The sequence below is a fragment of the Callithrix jacchus genome, chromosome 2, assembly GCF_049354715.1.
Source record: "Callithrix jacchus isolate 240 chromosome 2, calJac240_pri, whole genome shotgun sequence".
Classification (NCBI taxonomy): Eukaryota; Metazoa; Chordata; class Mammalia; order Primates; family Cebidae; genus Callithrix; species Callithrix jacchus.
The window spans coordinates 92,500,719-92,525,045 of NC_133503.1; the positions used below are offsets into that span (position 1 = coordinate 92,500,719).

A 24,327-nucleotide genomic window follows, 5' to 3' on the forward strand; every position below is an offset into this window, starting at 1 on the left:
AAATAATAATCTAATAAAAATAGAAATTTATAGATCTACTTATATTTCTATTTGTATTATGCACAAAAATACAAAATGACAATATCTGGCATTGAGGTCTCATAAGTAATGGTTACTTATAAGTAGTGGCATATAGTTGTTTTGTTTCTTTGCATATTTCTTATAAATTCTCTATCATTCTTGAGTTATTTAAATTCTTAATAAAAGGCAAATATTCTACAAAGAGTACAGTTTTTGTTTTTGTTTTTGTTTTTTTGAGACAGAGTCTCACTCTGTTGCCCAGGCTGGAATGCAATGGTGTGATCTCAGCTCACTGCAACCTCTGCCTCCCGGTTCAAGAAATTCTTCTTCCTCAGCCTCAGTTTGAGTAGCTGGGACAACAGGTGTGTGCCACCACGCCCACCTAATTTTTTGTATTTTAGAAGAGATGGGGTTTCACCAGGTTGCCCAGGCTGGTCTCAAACTCCTGAGCTCAGGCAATCCACCCACTTCGATCTTCCAAAATGCTAGGATTACAAGTGTGAGCCACCACTCCTGGCCCAATAAATATTCTAAATAACATAAGGTGAATACATTCACTGTGGCTTTTTCAATTATTATCATACTAAGAACAAATAAATAGGCCAATAATTAGGAAATGATTACATAAATAAAGCATCATCAAGCAAATTGAATGCTATGCAAAACTTAAATGATAATTTGGAAGCCTATGGGCCAGCAAGGAACAATATTCATTACGTGATATTAAATGAACAAAAGTCAGAAAAAAATGTTCATTATTTATGCAATGATTTAAAATATCAATTGATATTTCTGTAACAGGCAGAAAATTAACTGATTAATAGATAAAAATAGATTACAATGAATTAAAATTGTTCGAACGAGGGTGGCAGTAATGTGGATGACTGTTTTCTTCTAATGTTTTGATAATGTTGCAGGTAGATATGTTGGTTTTTTAACAGCCCAAGAGAGTTTATATTAGTATACAAATACCTGAAATAAACCATAATCATTTATGGCTTTCACAGAATTAATGGTGTGAATTTATATATCTACTTCTGATAGAACAGTTCTAATATAAGTGAATCCAAAAAGCACCTCTGAAATCTTTCAGAGTAGGTCAAGTACTGGCTCAAAGAAATCTACTCAGCCAATATGCTATTTTTACTTTTTTATTTAACTTATAAACCTATCATCCTAGACAGTGATAAGACAACATTAAAAATCATGGGCAGCCGCAGTGGCTCATGCCTATAATCCCAGCACTTTGGAGGACAAGGCAGGCAGATCACGAGGTCAGGAGTTTAAGACCAGCCTGACCAATTCAGCCTGTGAAACCCTGTCTCTACAAAAAATACAAAAATTAACTGGGTGTGGTGGTGCAAGCCTGTAGTACCAGCTACTCAGGAGGCTGAGGCAAGAGAATCACTTGAATCTGGGAGGTGGAGGTTGCAGTGAGCAGAGATCTGCCACTCCACTCCAGCCTGGAGACAGAGAGAGACTCCGTCTCAAAAAAAAAAAAAAAAAAAAAAAAAAAAACAAATATATATATATATTATTATTATCCAGTTTTCTCTAAACTTAAGGCAATATGAACAACATTGGAAATAGTGAGAACACATACTTTTGATTTGGAATAGTTTCTAATTTTGGATTTTTATTTATAATACCTTGAGAGTTGCGTATATATTCTATTCAAATGGATTTTTCATTCAAGATTTTGAAAAAGCAAGGTAATTTAAAATAACTTGTTTTGCAGATTGTCTTCAGTAAGAAGGAGTAGAAATCTAAGAGTTTCTATCACCTGCACAATGCTTGCACAGAAACACATAACTGCATAGCAGGTTATCGTCTACTCAGCCTTGAATGTGAATTCCGTTTTGTTGAAGTTGAATAAAACCTATTATTTTCTGTAGAACAGTGAAACTGTTAGCTACATACTATACTTGACTTTTTTGTTTAATCTCTTGTGTGTGGGCTCTCTTTCACAAGCAAAAACAATGCATCCAGTGGTGCCATGTGAACAATGGAAGCTATTGACTTCGCTCTTCTACTGCTGGTTACTATATACTAAAGGGTTGCTGAGACATTTATTCTGTCCTCTGAATACTGCACAAGGAAATGTGTTGAAATCTGCCATATTTTTGCAGGTTTTCTAGGTGGGCAGCTTGATACCTATGCAGACTATAAGTTTACAACTTGAAAGGTATGAGACTAAAAGTGGGACTGCAAGTAACTGCCCTGGATCCATTGTATTTACCTTTAGAGAAAGCAAAGAAGGAGACTAAGCCACTCGCTAAAAGTTTTATCAACACTAGCACATCCATGCTGGTGTCGCTTATAGGCCTTGTTATTGCACAATCTTGGCAGAAGTGAGAAATGCAACAGCATTAGATGTTTTTCTTTAGTGGATTCCCTCCAGGCTATATTCCTATAGAATTTAGCAAATCAAAAATAGCATTTTTCAGAAAGCCCTTTGTATTCCACTTTCCTGCTTCACAAAGATAGCACTGATAAACCACACCAGCATAGGAGAAAGAGGGAGAAGAGGGAATGAATGTGAACTCTTATAGTTAATATTTAAAAGAAAACTTCTTAGTGTAAGTCCTATTTAAGTCATTGTTTTACTTTTTAAAAAATTAAAAAGGTATTTGCCATGGGAGATACCAAATTTTTATATCATGTAATCTAATTACTATATTTCCACAGAAGAAAGAACTCTTGAAAACAATTTACCAAAGATGAAGCACAGCCATACAGCAAAAAGGAATCTAAGACTATTTTATATTATAGAAAAAGGAGGTTTGTAGTGAAGTATTAATTTCATGTCTGTTTCCCCAAAATTTTATTAAAACAGGAAAGCTTGGCTCATGGTTAACCTATCACTAAGAAGTAGTCTTAGCAATAAGAGATGCTCCTGAATAATGCAGAGTAACTCTTTAAGTAATTTTAGAAGTGAAAAAAACAGTAAACTGGCCTTAACTTGAGTATCCAAATACTCAAGGTAGATTTGAAAAATGGTTTTGTCTTAAAACAGAAAATCCTCTTAGACCAGAAACAACATAACAGAAAACCCAATTAAGCAGGATTTCACACACATGCATACATGGAATTTCACTTTCACCAGAAACAAATACATAAAGACATATCTAGTTTAAATAAATCAGAGAGGCCAACAAAAAAAAATTACCACAACTTTATGGGTAAAATAGGCAATAAAGTGTAGCGCCACAGTTGAAATCATTTCACTCACAGCTTGGAGACATGGTTTCAGCTCGAAGCTCTGTCACTAATACCTGGGGTGGTTTTTGGTAAATAACCAATTTTAGGGCCAGACAACTTTCATCTTTTAAAAATGTGGGAGATCACAAAGTCTTCTTGCCACCTAAACAGCATGCTTCTCTAGCCTAGAGCTGACTCACACTGAGTATGACCCCTACCCCAGCATATGCAGACTAGGTGACTTGTCCTATTTTGCCAGGATCATATGCTTAAAATTTTCTTTATTTCAAATTGTGATCCTTAAATCACCAGGTTGGCTGCACCTGAGAGCTTGCTAAAAATGCAGAATTCTAGGCTCTGTCCCAGAACTACTGAATCAGAATCTAAAACTTGAACAAGATTAGCACGTGACTTTTGTGCATCATACAGTTTGAGAAGTGGTGATCCATTTGATTGGAGGTCTTACTACTTTCCATCGTTTTATACCCACCCATGACATTAATTTACCTGAATGGCCCAAATAGACATTCTATTTTTGACATCCTACATCTTTCAGTGTGCAAAGGTTAAAAGTAGGCTTTGAAATCAATCAGACCAGGGGTATGAATCTAGCTCTGACACTAAGGTCTGTTTCATTGGCATTTTAAAGAGCCTCACTAAACTTTTTGTCAAGAAAGTGGGAATAATAAAAACTATATGCCATGGCTAATGTGGGAACTACACTAAATTATTCTTTAGAAAATTAACATAAAGTCTGGCATATAGAATGTCTTGAGTAAGTAGTAGATGACAAACATCATCATCACCACCATCTTCATCCTCATTATTATGATTGTCACACAGTGATAGCCAGAGACAACATCATCAAATGAGTAGCAGGTTCCCCATCATCAATTAAGTTATATTTATTTTACTCCTCCAAAATATTCCTGGTCCAATCTAGAGGAACAAGTTGTAATATCATTTGGACTCATGCCAAGAAACCATTTGACTAACATCTTTTTATTCATCTCTCTGGGACACCACAGAGATTCTTAAGTGAGGTGAATATACGACACATCTTCTAATAGAACCCAATTGTTGGAGGATCTATTTAGGAACCAATCAAATGTCTCTTTGTGAAGAACAGGGCAGCAAGTTTGGAAAAAGTGACATCTCGACTAGATTCATCCGGAAAACAGCTTTTGGTCATAAAGGCAAAACTCCAAATTCAGAGTAACCCCCAATAAATTAGTCACTGAGGAAAAATTTCCTCTATAAGGAATGATTTCAGCTCGTAATTCTGGAAAAGAAAACAACAATAAGGTTCTTAATGCACAGCATGATATCATTAGTTACAGTTAGCTGATATATTGTTGATTACTTCAGTGAAATCATATACAATAACTTTGCTTCCTAAAAGATGTAAATGAAAAACAGACATGCATGTTCAAAGAATTCCTTCAACTCTACCTATTAAAGCTGCTTTAGAGAAATTAGTTTGCTCATGAGAATTCAAAGGCAAATGAGCCACATCAAGCAGGCATCTCTGTCTCAGATTTTAGAATGTGATGGAGATCACAGGATGTCGTTGCAGACGCTAATGTCCATGAATGTCCATATTAATTAAATGTCATTTAAAAATTAATCATGATCAGTGCCCTAGCCCATCCTTCTCACGTGACACATCATTGGCTTGTTTAGCAGAAGACACTGTGTTACATCTGCTATTGTCATTTCCAATCCTAACCAATTGTGAACAAGCTATGAGAAGCTCATAAATGCTTCACAATCAGATTCTGTAAACACAGGAATCTCCAGGCTGGGTGGGAGTAAGTCTTAAAGATCAACAAATCAATCATTTGAATGCTCTGAAATTGTCTAAAACCTTCCTATGAAGCCTCAGGCAAACAGCAGCTCTGGAAAGAAAGAAATCTAAAGGGAGAGATGAGAGACAGTACATATCAACCAAGAGTGAAGAGGCTGAGGCAGCTAAAATGCCTGCCCCTGCTGCACAGTCCAGGTCTGAAACCCCTAACCAACATGGGAAACTCTGGGTTCTCTTTGATGGCAAATGTTTCCAGTTCTTTCTATGCTCTGTGCCTTATGAATGCCTGCTGTTACACACTAGAGGAAAGATACTTTATCACATCCACAAATATATCAGTCCAAAATCCGGAAAAGTTTCCTCATCCTTTCTGTATTTTATCTTGAGTATAAATTCCTCAAGCCATATTTTTCTCCTTAATTCACATTACCGTAGAATCTGAGTCCACTGAACATAAAACACTCTTTTCTACATTCACCCTACTACATGAAGACTATTAATGAAAAAGTTATTATGCCAATTCCTCTTTAAGTAAGAGCCTCACACACCTGAACAATCATAATGGCCCTTTATTTCACATGGTGCAGACATCACAAATATAACTTAATAGAAACCATTTAAGTTCAAGGGTACAGAGCTGCAGTTATGAAAGGAGACCACCCTTATAGAGGTCCTTTTTACACTCCAATGGCTTCATTGTAAAAATTATATAATAGGATAAAAGTTGGATTGAAAAGGAGGATCAGTGGAATGGGAGGAAGTACAGCAAGACTTTTCAACTTATAACAATCAAAATACTACCAAATACAAAATTATCTCATTTTCTTCCAGATCCTGTGAATAGCTTTTCTATAGAAATCTCCCAGTGGTCTGCAGATTCTAGTCCCTTATAAGCAGTAAGGTTTAGAAAAAAATGCGCAGAATAATAGAATTCATATGCCAAGCAGCTGTTGTCACAGCAGTTTTGGCAATTTACTCTTCCCCATCTCCTTCTTCATTCTCTCCCATACACCTTCTAAGTTCTTTCTTACAGTGCCTTGCTTCCCTCCCTATAAAGCCCAGATACAAGACAGCTCCCTGTGTTTGCCCCCATCCACTCTCATAAAGCCCCCTCTCCTTCTGCCCCTAGTTTCCATTCTTCAAACCAAATATTGGGAAGATTAGCATGTGTTAGAGAAGGAAATAAAAGTCTTTGAAATACTTTGAGGTGAGCAAAAAATTGGAACAGTAATTTAAAGAGCTTATCTTAATATAGTTTCCTTTCTCTAGAACTACACTCTGTTATAACTACACTCTGTTGCTCATACTTTTATTACTCTAAAATGGAATGAAACACAAGCTTTAAACAGCATAGTTATTATAAGACCTTTAGCCAGCTGCACTACAATTTCCGTTTTAATCAGCTTGGCAATCTGTAGATTTTTACATTGATTTATTGGACTCACCATTTTCTTAGGTATTTTTTTCTCCTCTCCCTTTCCTTCCACTTTCCCTCCTCCTCCTGGTCCCCACCTTTCTCCTCTTCCTTCTTCATTTCTTCTTGCCAATTCTAATATTGTTCTTCATATTTGACAGTTTTCACAGTGCTTGCTATACCACTTGTTTATGGCCTGATGTTAAATTTGGCTAGCAAAAGAGGTATGTCCACATTCTTCTACTCTCCTGCTCAAAATTAGGTTTTGCACTAATTGAACAAGTAGGGAATATTAATCACCTCTTCCCATGTTTGTAATGTATTTTACCCATTCCCTAGTTAGAGAAGTATACAGCCAATTCTTTTTATTTGCAGTAGTTACAATCTGTAACGTCACCTCACTGAATCAGCAAATTCTAAAACATTGCTCCTAGCAGAAATACATGGTTAGGTTCCTGCAAGCCTCTAGTCACAACATTTTTTGTCACCTGATGTATGCATAACCTTGTTTTATGTGTGTTTCTATTTATAGGCATCTCATTTTATATATTGCTGATTCATTAGCATTGAACTTATGGTCAACAGCACTATAATTCATGCCTGAATGAAGCTTATCTACCACACGTATTTTCCCCCTAAGGCATTTGAGCTTAGGAACACTAGGCAGCACTTCAACACTATGTGTGAAGATGATTTTTAACAGTGAAGTCAACAACAAAGTGAAAAATGTGTCATTACATAGATCATAAAAAGGACATTTGTTCAGAGCATGAGAGCTAAAATAAAGAGGTAGTGTCACCATGTTTGACCTTGAGAATATGTGAGTCAGGCAACACAAATTTTTTGCCACCATGCTCTTATCCACAAATAATGGCAAAAGCAGCTGGAGCATTAATTCTGGGGTTACAAACACATTTTAGCAAGTAAGTGAATGAATAAATGCAACATGCAGAAATAATAAGAATAAATGGTCGTTACTTCTGGACCACAGAGTATACACCTTATATAGATGTATTGCTATTTTTGTGTCACTAGAAATTTTGGTTCATTAGATTATGAACCAGCATTGAGCTAGGGTAAAATAATTGAATTACTACTTGAGTTTCATTTTCTTAAAGGCTCCTCATGAAAAAGTAAAAGATATTTTGGCTTGTTTTTGCAAAATGGTAGTTGCCATTTTGTACTGTAAAGAGCTATTTGTTGTTGTTGCTACTACAACTGTCACTGTTGCTTTTCTCCCAAGGGAAAAAAGGTGAAACAATGAGTGTGTTTCGAAATATGGGCTGCTAGAAGCAGAATTAAGTCTTGAGACCATAAGTACTAAAGGTTTTGGGTCCAGTGAGCCTCTCAGGCATGTAGAACACAATACCTTAGGAATATCTGTTATATGATAGGAGAGCAAATGAGTGAGTTCAAACAGGTGAGAAGGAGTATTCATGGAGCATTAGAAGTCCAGACTGAATTAAATGAAAACAAGATATCAAATATAGTAAATAAAATCATTATAGTGAGGCCAAGGAATAGACAATTTTGAGTATGCTCTGCATAGGTGAAGCAGAGGGGGCTGCTGAAGAGACCGAGCCATCAGCAGCTTGAGAGTTATGTGTTTGGGGTCTTTATTATGTCAGATTGTTTCCGGAAGTTCCTGCCTCTGTTATAAGTCTCCACCTGCTTTCTTTGTCTAGTGTTTCCACTCTGCCTTGTTCCCACCTAGTTTCCACCATGGGGTGATGAAATCAACAACAGAAAAGAGGTGAACATGTGTTAGAGATGGAAATGGGGTGGAAGCTAGGTGGACACAAGGTGGGACTAGGTGAGGAACTGTGGTTCACCGAATAGTTGAGGCCCTCCCTTACTATTACCTGCCATTAGTTGAATGGCAGGTGGGGGCCCAGTACCATATACAAATTCTACCCAATGACAGCATTGCTCATAACTGCAACCCCAGGAAGGTCATATAGCAGTTAAATCTGTACTTTTTATGCCTGTACATATCTTATTAATTTCTTATTTTCTCTTTATCAGTGTGTAACTACATTATGATAGGTTAACTACAGTGAGTAATTACTGGGGAAATCCTTTCTGCTTAGGTATTTCCCCTCCTCTCAGCTTATGTCTAGCATGTAGGATTTTGGTGGTCCCTAGGGAGACTTTCCAGACCTCCCTTTCTCATAAGCTCTCCTCACCTGCTCATGTCTAGCTATCTGCCTCCTCTAGTGAGTATAGGCATTGATTAAACACTTTCATTCCAAAAGGGAGAAATCGGCCAAAGGCAAGGGACTACAGGCCTCATGCAAGTTTGAAATCCAGCAGGGCAGTCATTCAATTGTAAAGTTCCACAATAATCTCCTGTGACTTTATGTCCCTAATCAAAGGCACACTGGTGCAAATGGTGGGCCCCCAAGGCCTTGGGCCTCTTTGCCCCTGTGGCATTGCAGGGTTCAGTCCTTACAGCTGCTCTCACAGGCTGGTGTTGAGTGTCTGCAGCTTTTCCAGGTGCAAGGTGCAAGCTGTTGGTGAATCTACCATTCTAGGAACTAGAAAGTGGTAGATCTCTTCTTGTACCTCCACTAAGCAGTGTTCCAGTAGAGACTCTGTATGAAGATGCCAAGCCCACCTTTCCCCTCCATCCTGCCCTCGTAGATTCTCTACAAGGGTTCCACCCTTGCAGCAGGGACACTACTGACTTTTCCAGAAAACCTCCACAATCTAGGCAGAGGCTTCCAAGCCTCAGTTTTTGCACTGTGTGCACTTGCAGACTTAACACCATGTGGAAGCCACCAAGGCTTACTGTTTGCATCCTCTGAAGCAGTAGCTCGAGCTGCACATAGACCATTTATGCTAGCTGGAGCTGGAGCACCCATGATGCAGGGAGCATTGTCCCAAGGATGCATAGGTCAGCAAGGCCCTGGGCCTTGCCCAGAAACCAATTCTGCCCTCCTAGGCCTCTGATGGGAGGGGCTGCCTCTTAGATCTCTGAAGTGCCTTTGAGGCCTTCTCCCCACTGTCTTGGCTATCAGCACTTGCCTCTATTTTTTGTATAGAAATTTTCATAGTCTGCTTGAATTCCTCCCCTGAAAATGAGCTTTTACTTTCTACCCACATGGCCACATGTGAGTCAGGCAACATATTGTTGACCAGGAATTCAATGCTAATGAATCAGCAATATATAAAATGAGATGCCTATAAACAGAAACACACATAAAACAAGGGTATGCATACATCAGGTGACAAAAAATGTTATGACTAGAGGCTTGCAGGAACCTAACCATGTATTTCTGCTAAGAGCAATGTTTTAGAATTTGCTGGTTCAATAAAAATTTTGCAAATTTTTATATTCTGCTTCCCTTTTAAATATATGCTCCAACTTATTTCTTTGCTCTCACATCTGGGGTAGGCTGCTAAAAGTAGCTATGCCATATCTTGAATACTTCACTGCTTAGAAATTTATTCCACCAGATACTCTAGGTCATTACTCTCATATTCAAACTTCTGCATAAGCCTCAGGCATGGACACGGTTCAGCCAAGCTCTTTCCTATGGCATAGCATGCATGACCTTTGCTCCAATTTCCAATAAATTCTTTATTTCCACTTTAGACTTCCTTAGCCTGGACTTCATCATTCATATTACTATCAGCATTTTGGATATAAACATTTAACTGGTCTCTAAGAAGTTCCAAACCTTCTCTCATCTTCTTGTCTTCTTCTGAGTCCTCCAAAATCTTCCAATCTCTACCCATTACCCAGTTTCATGGCCACTTCCACATTTTCAGGTATCTTTACTGCAATGCCCCACTCCTTGTTACCAATTTTCATTGTTAGTCTATTCTTGCATTGCTATAAAGAAATGTCTGATACTGCGTAATTTATAAGAAAAGAGATTTAATTTGCTGATGGTTCTGCAGGCTGTCCATAGCAGCATTTGCTTCTGGGGAGGCCGCAGGAAGCTTCCAATCATTAAAGGCAAAGACATACCAGGCACATTACATGGCAAATGGAGGAGGAATAGAGCTAGAGAAGATGTGCTACACATTTGTAAATGACTAGATCTCACAACAACTCACTATTAGGAGGACAGTACCAAAAGGGATGGTGCTAAATCATTATGAGAAATCCACTCCCATGATTCAGTTACTTCCCACTAGGCTCCAACTCTAAACATTAGAGATTACACTTCCACATGAGATTTGGGTGGGGACACACATCCAAACTATATCAAGCCTTCATGGGTTAATGTGGGAAAGACTGGGACTAAAGCAGACTACCTGAAGCCTACGGCCGTAACATGGAAGAATAAAAATTAAGAAAAATAATGTAGAAGAGCAAGCTGCAAAGGCTGTTTGGGGAATTAATAATAAATATTTTAAAATAACTAGGCTGGATGTGGTGGCTCATGCCTGTAATCCCAGCACTCTGGGAGGCCAAGGTGGGTAGATCACCTGAGATCAGGAGTTTGAGATCAGCCTGGCCAACATGGTGAAACCCCATCCCTACTAAAAATACAAAAAATTAGCCAGACATGGTGGCAGGCACCTATAATCCTAGCTACTAGGGAGGCTGAGGTAGGAGAATCACTTGAACCGGGGAAGCAGAGGTTGCAGTGAGGCAAGATCAGGCCATTGCACTCCAGCCTGGATAACAAGAGCAAAACTCTGTCTCAAAAAAAAATTACTATAAGAGGTAAACAAAAATTGATTAATTGAAAATGATTTTTAAGTTTGGAGTTAGTTGATGAGGGAAATGCCCATACTACTGAAAGAACCAGGGAAAACTGAGAGGAAGTTTGATTGGCAAATGATTCTGGAAGAAATCTAGTTGGGTACATCTACCAGAGATGATTTCTTCTCTAATTTTAGTAACATTAACATTTTTTTTCACAAAGCAAAGTGTTTTATACTTACAGAGGCTTAGTTATTATTCAATACTTCATTATGCAAATATTCTCTTTTGAAAGTTCTACCCATTTATCTATCACTGTCACTTGGAGCACAGTAGAAATCTTCCTTCTCTTTCACATACTGGTATGTATATAAATATTAGAAGCCAGTTATTACGCATGCCCTTGGAAAAAATATTTATTTTCCCAAAACAAATATTCCTAGCTTCCTTAGTCATTTATCTTTTCAAATACTCCCCAAATCCTTCACCATTATACTCATCTTCTCTGGAGGTACCTAAGTGTTTCCATCGATGTATGATACTCAGAAATTAACAGAGGTTTAAAGATGCTCTGTGATGAGTGTGAAGTACAATAGCATTGCTATACTTTTGAAAGAGTGATTTTTGATACCTCAGATGTTCAGACTTGCATCAAAAGCAGAACTAATTACAAGCCCAAGTACACCCACCCTGTGCTTGTGTAATTAGTCTTTATGACCTAAATCTAGGATTTCACATTGCAAAGGAGCAGAAACTATGTGGTGAAAATATCTGAGGTTAGGGCAACAAAAGATGTGGGGCACAGTAGAAGTACAGAACAAGTAGAACAAGCAACAAAAATGGAGAGCTGATGAAGACAAAAGAGGGAGAGGCAGGATCGTAAAGGATCAAAAAATTTAGTAAAAAGAGTTTCAAAATGAAAGACAGTATTAGGAACCATAAAATGTAAACACAGATTTTAAAAATATAAAGACTGAACAGATGCTTTTATATATGACAATAAAATGCTCTGTGCTTAGATAAAGCCATTTCAGGACTGTGATATAAAGGGATTATGTTTAAGAGGCTAGAAAGGAGTTAGCAATGAAACTCAGAAAAGTCCAGAAATAATGCAACACAAAAATCAAAGAAAATAGAAAAATTCAGCAGCATCTAGAAATATTGTATGTTTTCACTTAATTCATGTCCTCTAACTTGATGTCATTTGTAAATCCCTCAGAGCACTTCAGACTCTAAATCTCCAACACAGATAAATAAAAAATAAAAATTTTACTCAGGTAATAATATATCTCCACACAGGAGCAAAGTATCATTAATTATGTTTGAAACAAATGAGCAATAGGACATGAAATTTTCCCTTAAATTACCTAGCAAATTCACAATAAACTGTGGTTTCAATTATAAAACAATACTATTCCTGGAACTGCTTAAAATGTTGCAGAGATATCATACATTTGGGTCAGTTGTTTTAAAATTTCTTCTTAAAATGTACTACTATTACATAATAATATAATATCAGGGTTTGCATTTTTCAAAGACGAAATAAGGAATAGTATTTATTTTTATACTTTGTTTCAAATTCAATGTCAGCTTCAGTCCTTTCATAGTCTGAGAACATTGAATATTAAATGTATGAATTCCCAGTAACCATGAAAAGCTTACATCAATATTGTTAGCACCATCTAAATTTTCTTTAAACGTAACTCTAAAATGTAACTGGCCAAGTCTTCCTTTGCCCTATCAGTTACTCAAGATGGAAGAGAATAAGATTTTTATTGGGAACTTTGTCTACTTCTGTTGACAATAAAACTGGTAAAATTGTATTGGGGAGCAATTCAGTAAAACATAGGACAACTGTATTTGTACTGTATTTAGCCTCTGTTTTAACATTCCACTCCTGAATCTACAACTGAGGGAAATATTCACAGTTCCATAAGGGGATGTGCATGAATGTTTTTGCTTCAGGGTTATTGTGATTGCAGAGAATCAGAGGCAAGCTAGGGGAATCCAACTCGGGGAGGCTACTTAAACAAAATGAGGCAGATGTATCCAATGTGTAATACCACGGAGCAGTAAGAAGTAAAGATGTAACTATATTTATTAATCTGAATATATTTTAGAAACATTATATTAAGTAAAAAAGCAGCAAAAGAATAAGGTCTATACTGCAGTATCATCCAAGGTAATAGAACACATGCATATACAAATTATTATAGTATGTCTCTTAGGCTACATAGATAGGGAAGAGAAAATAGAAGTAAGGATGGAAGAGGAAACTGATTACAATTCTAGAAATGTATAATTCACAATGGGGAACAAAATGTTTTCTAGAATCTTAACCAGTTGTACAGTTAATTTAATCACAATTTTTAGTTCATTGCCCTTGTTTTTATGATATTGTTAGTACTCCTCTTTCCTCTTCCCATATACATTTTTTATTAGTTCATAAAACATTTAAAGTCACTTTTAGCAACACAGAAACATTATGTATTTTGCATAGGATAGATTATGAGTGAGCAAAAATATACATATTAGTTCAAATGATCTTTGGCACATAGTAAAAACCGTGATATTCTTCTTTATTTGTGGTTTTGTATATGTTGTAAACCATCTAAAACAAGACAAAGTGCCTTTGCGAAATCCCAATTTGTGGACCTAACCAAATACCTGAAAATGTAATGATGCCTGACATGCACTTGTGTGCAGGAGTAGCATTACTGTGACTTCTTAGAGCCAATGATTTTGGTACATCAGATCAGGATTGGGAACCACATTCTTTTCCTTTCTTAGAAAAATCTCTTGACATACGTTCTTCTTGAACTGCAAGGGAAACAATCAGCTTTGCATTTCAAGTAGCTGACTATGTTTGGTTGCAGCTGATTATGCCGATGATAAAGATTAAACTCTAGGAACCAAACATATGACGCGATTCATGCTGAACACTAGGCTTGGTTGCATGGAGTAGCATTTGTTCAGAACCTACCAGAATATAATCTCACTTAATCATCACAGTGACTCTATAAAGTAATTACTATTAGAAATAAACTTAGAGCAAAAGAATATGGGCTAGGGAGGTAGAGTAGATTCTAATTGTAACATAGCTAAAAAATGGCAAACTAACCCTCAAACCCTGATGGGTAAGAGCCTCCACCACATTCCACTGCCCTTGTGATTGATTTCTTCAATATTGATTCATTTCCTTTTGAATCTTTACCATTTTGTTCCTTAATTCAGTGGTCAACTGAGCCCAACTCCCTTTGCCCTCCCAGCATACTCCCCTCCATTAAAATAAACTCTTAGAACAACCCATTATCTCAAATATTTTTAACAAAGAAAACATGGTCGCTAGCAAAGTTTAATTTTCTGATAGCTACTTGATGTTCTTAACAAACACAGACTTGTAACACATAGCAGCACTGCATAATGGCCAAGACCAAGCTAACAGTAGAGTTAGGTTACTAAAACACATTTCATTAGCAGAGAAATAAAACACGTCACCAAGATTTACACAGGCTCTTTCTCAGCAATCAGGAAATTGCACTTCCTTGCTTAGAACAGCTACAACAACTGATAAGATTTTTTTTTTTTTGCTCACTGCCTTACTCCTGCTTTGCTGTTCACATTCAATTAGCTGGAATCAAGTAAATCCATTTGAGATCAGGGCCAGGGAGAATATAACTGGGGTTGCTATCACTTTTTCTGTCAACTTGTAAGTGTGCTATGAATTACCTCTAGACCCATCTTTGCTTTTCAATAGCTTTGGGAATGAATGCATTTTTTTAATGCTACATGTTATATCTTTCTGACATTGGTTTGGTCCTTTTATGGATTAAAGAAGATTGCACCATTACAATGTCTATAACATAAGCTGACCCTGAACAGGGCAGTACACTCTGCTTTAGGATTAGAACCATATTCTGGGACAATCCTGGGCAGCACATGGCAATCAAAAGAAAATGATCTTCCAGAATGAAGCTTTTGTATTAGTTCAAGTGAAAGAGAGCTGGTCATCTGGGTACATCATGCAGCTTTCCAATGAAAGTAATGGGAGAAATAGCCAGTAATAAGACAATTGTCAGGAAATGTTCCTCACCAAGTCTAGATGCTGTCTGGAGAATCTTTTGAGGGACTTTTTGCATATGTCTCCATTTATTTTATTAGTACTTTCTTTCTAATTTCTTGTGACTTAAGGCTATCTTTTCAGGATCTGGGAGGCACCTTTGAAAATCAAGTTAAATATTTTCTAAACAGATTTATAGCTACTGCTGGATCAGAGGCTGTAAAAATGTAGAAGATACATGAAATGCTGAGCCCACAGAACTTTCTTGGACAAAACCAGATGCAATAATTAGACACAAAAATAATCCATGTCAAGGCCTCTTCCACAATCTCCATTAAAGAAAGACAGTTTCTTTGCAAATAAAATGTAGTGGCATAAACTTATTTCAGAGCCAAGATAGCAACAGGGATAAATATAACACCTTTTAATCTTCATTTCCTAGTTAATACACTGGCATTAAAATTTACAACAAGATGGTAATATGAAGAATAAGAAAATCTCAGTTGTTTAATATATAAAAGCAATTTGCCTTAGGAAAATCAATCAAGACAAACCAAACCTAACATTTGTAGGAGCCAGTATGTCTAAATCTATTTTTGTTAATATAAAACACATGGATCTTATCTAGATATTGACTAAACATCTTAACTTAGAAGTGATTAATATTTTGGTCCTAAAATTTTGTTTGGAAAAAGCTTGATATTTGTAAATAGCTTTCAAAGCTGAGTCCTCTTTGATTGTGTAAAGAATTAAGGGTTTCAAAAAACTAAAAGTCAATTTGTCAAACACAGGGATTAACTGATTATCAACTTAAACGTCTGTAATAATACCACACAACAAGCTTTTCCAACCCACAGCCCCTGGGCAGCATGTGGCCCAGGACAGCTCTGAATGCAGCCTAACACAAATTCATAAAATTCTGTAAAACATTCAGAGATTTTGTGCAATTTTTAGGGGTTTTTTTAGCTCATCTGTTATCATTAGTGTGAGCGCGTATTATGTGTCACCTAAGGCAATTCTTCTTCTTCCAATGTGGCCCAGGGAAGTCAAAAGATTGGACACCACAGCTATAGAACTTCAGAAAATATTTTTGTAAACAAACTTGGTAACAAAGGACTTTTTTCTGTTTATGATTATTAAGTTCTTTTTTTCACTGTTTTCTTTAAATGTTACTGATTATTTTCACTGAAAAATCATACTTGTCATACTGATATCTTTAAAAAATGATTTAAAAATAATTCAGATGCTGGAGAGGATCTGGAGAAACAGGAATGCTTTTACACTGTTGGTGGAAGTGTAAATTAGTTCAATCATTGTAGAAGACAGTGTGGTGATTCCTCAAGGATCTAGAAATAGAAATGCCATTTGCCCCAGCAATCCCATTACTGGATATATATCCAAAGGATTATAAATCATTCTATTATAAAGACACACGCACACGTATGTTTATGGCATCACTGTTCACAACACAAAGACTTGGAACCAACCCAAATGCCCAAAAATGATATACTGGATAAAGAAAATGTGGCACATATACAATGGAATACTATGCAGCCATAAAAAAGGTTGAGTTTATGTCCTTTGCAGGACATTGATGAAACTGGAAACCATCATTCTCAACAAACTGACACAAGAACAGAAAACCCAACACCACATGTTCTCACTCATGAGTGAGTGTTGAACAATGAGAACATACAGACACAGGGAGGGGAACATCACATACTGTGGCCTAGGGATTGGGGGCTGGGGAGGAATACCAAAGGTTGGGGGATTGGGAAGGGATAGCATTAGGAGAAATACCTAATGTAGATTACAGGGCGATGGATGCAGCAAACCACCATTGCATGTGTATATCTATGTAACAAACCTGCATAATCTGCACATGTACCCCAGAACTTAAACTACAATAAATAAATTTTTAAATAAAGAAAATTATTTTAAAATAATTCAACCAAGAGGCACAGAGTAAGATGTGTGTGCGTGTGTGTGTATGTGTATGTGTGTATCCCCAGTAGTTCCAACTGAATTTAATGATTCATATGGCAGAGAATACCAGTTTCCTCTACTATCTTTCTTCTATTTTGCCTTTATTAATATAATCCAAATATTTTAGCAATCATATGACTACTCCAATAACAATACTATTTAATCTACTTTAAGGCTTAGTGTTGACATGACTAAGTTTGGGCCAAGATGTTGGAAGTGGCATTAATGTGGAAGCAGTGTATACAATGTCTAGATGCTATCATTAAGCAAGAGAGTATAAGCTTTTCACCTTCTCCTTGAGTCTGCCAAGTGAACTGTGGACAGTACCATGCTCTAGCTTCAGCTAGAACAATCATCTATGCACATCAGAGAGAAATGGTAGACATTTACATCCCATTTTTAGCATGATAAAACTACAGGGGTCAGGGCTAGTGTACTGGCCATGCTCCATAACGTACTCAACAATCCAGGATCCTTCTATCTTAAGCTACTGTTATTTTGGCTTTTCTTTCCACTTGTAACAAGATTAAAAATCCTCATTGAAACAATTATGCTAGTGCAAGTCATTTGGAAGAAATCTGAATTATAGTAAATTTTGTACTTTGGATGATAGGAAATAACTAAGGTTCTATTATGAAGTATTGTCCCAGCATCCACAAAGTTGTCACTTCCACTTTGAAGGATTTAATCATTCCAAAGTCTCAGAGTGTCACTACATAGGCAAAATTAAAAACAAAAAAAATCACACATGTTGCCTAGCATCCTCCCTACTTCCTCCACCAGTCTCATCATCCCTGTACTCAGGCCCCTGATACTCAAATCCTCTCCCTCCTTAACCCATTTGTTGGGTAAAATTATCATTAAATGGTTGTTGGATATTGTTTTTGCCATTTTAAATGATTGGCAGCATATGACATGCTAGCAAATCCCTAGCTCAGGGATTCTTTGTTTGCTCCCTGGTTTTATTAAACTTTTTCACTTTTCCCACTCTTCCCTTTCATAATTGGAAAATAGAAGAGCTAGAAGAAGTCACAGAAAGCCACAGGCCAACACTAATTTAAAGATAAAGTGGATCTAGAAATGTCAAGGTAGCCAAAGCTATAAAGTAAATATTTGCCAGCACTTAGATGCAAATGCTTCTCTCTTAAGGGCTAAACCACTGTTTTCCTCTCTCTACCAGATAACTGCCTATTTTACATCTATGGCCTGTCCAGTCCTCCTTGTTATCCTTTCTTCTTTATGCCCTTTGACATTTCTGTTCTTTGATAAATATAAAGAAAATGAGACGGGGTAGAAAGAAAAGAGAAAGTATATGTGAGCCAGTGGCCATTCTGTAAAATATCCTATTGGATGATTTTTGTATATTTAGTACTATCCTTTTAAATGAATCTCTTCAGATAATCAGACTTCCATTTTAAGTGACTGGCTTTTGTGAATACATTTTCCAGAATTCTAAGAAGTCCTACCACAGTAGAGCTCTGTCTTTCCCAACCACACTCCAAGCCTCCTACATTCCTAGTCTCAAGAACTGGTAGCACATGCAAGAGAGACATCTGAGCATCATCCTTCACTTTTTTCTGTATCTTATCTTCCATTCAATTAATTGATAACTGCAATCAATTATACCTCAGTAACATCTCCCAAACTCGCTCTGTTATCTCCCTCACCATCTATATTTATTTAGTGCTTATCTGGACTAGGAAAGCAACTTTCTAACTGGCCCTCAGTCTCCAGTTCTATTCTTATCTAATCTTTTCTCTAACTTTCAGCTAGTGGGACCTTTCTAAAATGCAAATCTTTCCATTTGCATTTGTCTTAGACTTCAGAATATTGATCGTCATTCGAACATACAAGGCCTGTATAGTCCAGCCCTGTTCACTCCTCCAGTTCCATCTCTTACTGCATCTCTCCACCATTCTACCCTGCAGCCTTCTGTGCTTCTTCTAGGTCATTAAAACTTGGAATACATATTTTTGAACATATATTGTTACTTCTGAGTTTAAGATCAGCTGTAATCATCTCTTTTAGAATGATCTCTGTGAGTTTCCAGTTTAAGCCTGGTGCTCATTCCTTGTTCTCTGAAAGCATCTTGCTCATGTCATTATATCATCATCAACATAATATAATGTATGAAATGCAGGTGTTCAAATACTTGTCTTCTCCATTATAAGTGTCTTAAAGAAAATATCACTTATTCATCTATTACAAATGTCTAGCACATAGATGGTTCATGGTAAGTATTCAATAGGAGTTAGTTGAATTAATAAATAAAAAAATAAATCAACATAGCTATGATCTGTGCTATGTCAATCTACTACTGAAAATCTTTTTCAACTTTCGCCTTGCTTTTAACTAACAATTTCAGATTAGGTTGTCTGTTAATAGCTCACTCAGCTCACACCATACTCCTCCAACACACACACACACACACACACACACGAGACATACACACATGCACGAGACACACACACATATATGAGAGTAAAGCCAAACTCTGACATCTTGCCCAGAGCTTTCCTTCCCTTAGTTAATATCACAGACTTCTTCTCATCAAATAGTAGTTGAAAGTTACTCTACTTGTTCAAATAGTAGTTGAAAGTGAACAAGTTACTGTACCATTAAATTTCTGTGTACTATTTTCTGTCCTTACAGAGCTAATCTCTAATCCTCCCAAGATAAGAACTTAACAAATTATCACATGCCAAGAAAAGAATAAAGTGACTGCCCAAATAGATTGTGACCTCAAACAGTAGCTGAGACAGTCTCATTCCACTTCATATCTAACTTAAAGGGAAGAAAATAAGTAGGAATGGAGCGGCAAGACACAGTTGGGTATTTTCTCTAGTTGGCATCTGGGCACACCATTACAGTAACTATAGTAAATTTAAAGGCCAATTATATCAAAATATGTCCAGTTGCAAGATAAAAATTACAGAAAACTGTTTGCCAATAAGTGAAAATTTTATGCTGATGATTTAATTACAGAGGAGTTCTGAGTTTCATTACAGCAATAGAAGGTGATAGAGAAATGTTCATTTTTTCTGTATCTCGACTGCTGAAATATATGCATACCAGTTATACCTTTGAAATTGCTTTGTGTAAATACATCAGCTACCTATTAATCTAAAATGAAAAGAAATATTTAAAATGACAAAAATTTCTTAAGAATTTTGGTTTTCTTCTTTTTGCCTAGAGCACTTTTATGATGTGCTAAAAAATAACTGTTCTAAAATATATATAGTAAACAACTGAAGCTAGAAATAAACTGCCTTCTTTTGATAACTGTTTATTTCAAAAAAGTTTGCGTTGCCAGTTCAAATTGTTGGTTGACATGGTTTGGCTTTGTCCCCATCCAAATCTCATCTTGAATTGGATTAGGTTGTGCAAAAGTAATTGCCACTAAAAGTAATGGCAAAAACCGAAATTACTTTTGCACCAGTCAAATAGTTCCCAAAACCCCATGAATCGTGGGAGAGACCAGGTGAAGATAATTATCATAGGGGTGGTTTTCCCCAGCCTGTTCTTCTTCTGATGAGTTAGCTTCCACAAGATCTTATGGTTTTACAAGGGGCTATTCCCCCTTCACTGGGAACTTATTTCTGTCTCCTGCTACCATGTGAAGAAGGCTATTTTTGCCATGGCTGTAAATTTCCAGAGACCTCCCAAGGCCTGTGGAACAGTAAGTCAATTAAACCTCTTTCCCTTATAAATTACCAAGTATTGTGTACGTCCTTACAGCAGCGGGAAAACGGACTAATACATTGTTGCCATGACAGTGTGTCTTAAAATGATAATAATTTTTTAAAAAAGCAATATGGTTTTTATCACGGTAAATGATAAAAAAAATATGGTTTTTATCATGGTAAGTGATATATAGCTAACTTCACTGACTCTAGTCTAAGTTATACTTGCTTATAGTTTTATAAGAACCATCATTATTATTAGCAGTAGCGGTTTCAGTCTGTCAACTGATTTCCTTTTCATAAGCATGAACTGTACACACATTATCACTGTAGGCTAATGAATATATACTTTGTACTTTGCAGAATCTTTTTTTTTCTTTTGAGACTGAGTCTTGCTCTATCACCCAGGCTGGAGTGCAGTGGCATGATCTCGGTTCACTGCAAAATCTGCCTCCCGGGTTCAAGCAATTCTCCTGTCTCACCCTCCTTAGTAGCTGGGACTACAGGCGCATGCCACCATACCTGGCTAATTTTTTGTATTTTTAATAGAGATGGGTTTCACCATGTTAGCCAGCATGATCTCCATCTCCTAACCTCATGATTGCCCACCTTGGTCTCCCAAAGTGCTGGGATTACAGGCGAACCACTGGGCCCAGCCAGCAGAATATTTTTTTAATACATTTCTAGGTATTAGAACTGATGCAGATATCATGGAGGTCCTTAAATGCTGGAAAAGTATTGGAGACATAGGTTACTTGACCACATGCAGATAATTAGAAAGGATGATTGCAGTCTCAATTATAACTAGTGAAACACAATTTTTTCATGGGACAATTAGATTTCTGTAGAAAGAAGAAGAGCCGGAGGAACTTATCACCATTGGAAACTAAATGACCTTTCACTGGACTCACTTCCTGAAGACTTCTACTCCAATGTCTGTACCATTTCATAAATGTATTATGCTTAAACATCTCACTCTCAATGGCAACTAATGAATCACTAATATACTACTCATTTAACAGCTTTTCAATAGTGTGGCCATTTAAAGCAATTAGAGTTTCATAAGCAGGCTATTTAGCTAGTCACAAAACAAAATGGGAATAGAGTGATTTATTTTTACATGATTAAAAGTTTCACTTTAAAAAAAAATCAAATGAAAATCTAACCTAATCAAATGATTTCTTCTTCCCTAACATTTTTATGGGCATAACTAAAGCTGACCTTTAAAATCATGTTACTATTAAGATCAAATATGGCCCTGTACTGAAATGGATGGTCATAGTTTTAATACAGTGTGAGATAGAATATGGAATCTACCTAAATTTACCCTTTACCCAAAGCATTACAGCATCTGGACATTGATCAGCTCTGTCAGAAAGGTATCCACTCATAGGCTACCATTAAATATAATTCATTCAAATCAAATATTTCATACTTGTACTACCACTTTAAATAATGAACACAGGTATAATTTTTTCTTGCATTCTCTAAAAAGATCAATTTTATTATCCTTGATACATCAATAACAGCTATTTTGTGAATTATAGAAAAAATAATATATTTTGGTTATTAAGTTTTGCCTGATCTAATTGTGCCACTTTTTTTTTTTTTTTTTTTTTTGCTAATACTTAGAACATTGACTTGGCATCTGCATTTTTATAACCCAATTACATAACTTTGAATTCTTAAACAAAGTTATTCTAGTATGTCATGGGTATGAAAAGACCAGAGACAATTAAATGCTAATTGGAAAGTGAGGTTAACAAAGAGCTTATACAAACCTAATATTCTTTATTAATTATAAAACATCATAATTTTTAACAAGTTTTAGTAGTTGGAAAGTATTTTCTTGAAGTCATTACTAAACACTAATTGCAGCCTCAATGATTCTTACTAAACTCAGAATGCATGAAGTACATATACATACTTGATTTTTTGTGAACACAGAAGTTTACAATTATAATTAGAGTCAGAGCTCAAGGTAAAATAGACAATTAACAAATGACAGTTGATGGGCAATATAACCTAATAAAAACATTCCAACAAACAATAATATCCTGTGTTGACTTGAAGTAACGTAATTTTTGAATTTTTGAGCATTATTCATGAATAATTATAATATTAACTGGCTTTTTAGCTAGCAGAGTAGACATCAAAAAAATATGTATAGCCAGTACCACTACCTTTAGAAGTGATACTGAGAAAACATCAGAATGCTTATTCATAAATTATTGATGGGTAAAACATTACCATAAATTTAATATTAAAAAAAAGTAAGGCTTAGCACAGTGGCTCATGCATGTAATCCCAGCATTTTGGGAGACTGAGGCAGGCAGATTGCCTGAAGTTGGGAGTTCGAGACCAGCCTGACAAACATGGAGAAATCCCATCTCTGAAAATAAAGTAAAATATGCCTAAAGTATGATGCCAAAAAACATCTGAATAAATTCCAATGTAAAATTTAATCATATTTTGTATTCAAAATAAATTTATAAATATTTTATTAATCTGAAAGAACATTCTGCTTGGTGTTTCTTAAAATTTGTGCAGGAAAGTATAAAAGATGAAGTTCCACCTGAACACTTGACTGTTATTCTCCTTTCCAAAGTTTATATAAAATGTCAAGGGGTTTATAGATACACTGATGCTCATCTAAGGCCTAGATTCAGAAATACTATTGTATAGGAAGCCAAGATTTCATGTACCTGCTAAGTTTTGTTTGTTTGCATTGGGTAAGATTCGTGTATTTCATTGTGGTAAATTATAAGCAAACCCTTGATTGGTTTTGACAAATAGATATCACCTAAGTGGATTCAATTATTACCATAATATGAATTATTACTATCATCCCCAAAACTTCCCTTATGTCTCTTCCAAGTAAATCCCTGCCTCTTTCTCTAAACCCACACCAGAGTCAACCATAGTTCTGATTCTTTTTTCACCACAATTGGTTTTGCCTATAATGAACTTCATATAAATGAAACCATAGAGTATGCTCTCTTTTGTGTAAATCTTTCTGTCAGCATATTTTTCAGATTCTGCCAGATTTTTCTCCATATCAGTAGTTCACTTTTCTTTATTGATGAGCTGTGTTCAATTCATTGTATGAATATATCAAGTTTCTATCTATTCTCATGTTTAAACATGTTGGCTGTTATGAATAAAGCTGCTAGGAACACTCTTGGAGAAATTGCTTTGTGGGCATATACATTCCTTTCAAGAAAACACTTGAGAGTAGAATTGATATACAGTAAGGTTGATGTATACTTAGTTTTACAGGATACTGTCAGATCATTTTGCAAAGTGATTGCATCATTTTACACTTGCTCCAATAACATGTAAGATTCCACTTGCTTTACATCCTCTCCAATATTTCGTATAGTTGGTCTTTTTAATTTTAGCTATTTGCGTGGGTATGCAATGATATGTCATCATGGTTTTCATTTGCATTTCCCTGAAAATTAGCTAAGATGAATGAAGATCAATGTTTTTATC

At 36.1% G+C, this 24,327-nt stretch overlaps 1 long non-coding RNA gene across 1 annotated transcript in view; it reads left to right on the forward strand.

Annotated features, from left to right (window-relative positions):
• Window positions 1–5,004: 5,004 nt before the first annotated feature.
• LOC118151410 (uncharacterized) overlaps window positions 5,005–24,327 on the forward strand; it is a 55,296-nt gene continuing 35,973 nt past the window's right edge. Inside the window, exon 1 of the long non-coding RNA XR_004739681.3 lies at window positions 5,005–5,224. This is a non-coding gene — a long non-coding RNA (uncharacterized LOC118151410). The remainder of the gene's footprint in view (window positions 5,225–24,327) is intronic.